The sequence below is a fragment of the Littorina saxatilis genome, linkage group LG9 (genome assembly GCF_037325665.1).
Source record: "Littorina saxatilis isolate snail1 linkage group LG9, US_GU_Lsax_2.0, whole genome shotgun sequence".
NCBI lineage: Eukaryota > Metazoa > Mollusca > Gastropoda > Littorinimorpha > Littorinidae > Littorina > Littorina saxatilis.
The window spans coordinates 21,730,239-21,731,384 of record NC_090253.1 but is presented as its reverse complement, the minus strand read 5'-3'; positions in this window follow the sequence as shown (position 1 = coordinate 21,731,384).

Sequence of the window (1,146 nt, the reverse complement as noted above, 5' to 3'; positions counted from 1 at the left end):
TCTGGAGATACCCACGCGAAGGGTATCGTCAGCGCATAGGAATACGTGCAAATACTGCAATGCGCACAACGAGGGAGGAAATATGGAGGTTTTGGCACATGCACTGCGTTCGAGTTGTATAAATGAGTACATGTTCCCGTCCCTGGCCCGTGCACAGCCTTAGGTTCTCCATCGTTAATATGTAAATTGTGTGAGCTAATCTGTGAAGTGACTATAAGGGTTTGATGTTGGTTTGAAAGACGAGGGACTAAGACAGTATATCTGATAAGCCTGATATGACAGTATTGGGCGAAGTTGACTGCGCGAAGTCTATTAATGTGACCCTCCACCACGAAATGAGTCGCATGTCACCTTTGCATGATTTTCATATTTTTACATTTTCTTAAAGAGTTTTTTATGCTCTATCCAGTGGTGAAAACCGTTTTAGAAAAGAGCGAAAACTCTTTGAGTTATAAGCCTGTGACTAAGGTGACCCTCACACTTTTACCACAGTCCCCCCGGACTTATATTAAGCCTAGCGCAGAACCGCGCGAGGTGACATGCGACTCATTTCGTGGTGGAGGGTCACATTTCACGAAGCTCGCTGCACTAAGCTTAGGCACTAAACATTCGGTAAAATCACTTCGCGAAGTCTTCACAATTCAACTTCGTATTCAAATAAGGAAGGCCTTGGGGAGGTGGAGAGGCGACAAGATTTCCGCGTTACAATCAGGGACCATAAGGAGTAGTCATTTAAATATCCTTGCTGATTTTCGGTGCGCAGAAAATGTCCATGAACCGCACTGGCACCTAAACTGCACTCTTTTCTTTCCTCTATTTACATTCTTTTATTTAACATGTTTGTTTTGCTCTTAAATCTAAAAAAATAAATAACGGACGTTTCGAGAAAAATACAATCGTATGCTTCGTAGCTAGGTTTAGCAAAGTGTCACTAAGAGCACCAAATAAATATGAATAATAAACAAGAGAAACACAAAATTATGCACATGAATAAAAACAGACAGACAGACAGACAGACACGCACGTACGCACGCACGCACGCACGCACGCACGCACGCACACACACACACACACACACACACACACACACACACACACACACACACACACACACACACACATAAATGCATGTGCCCATACTCAGCA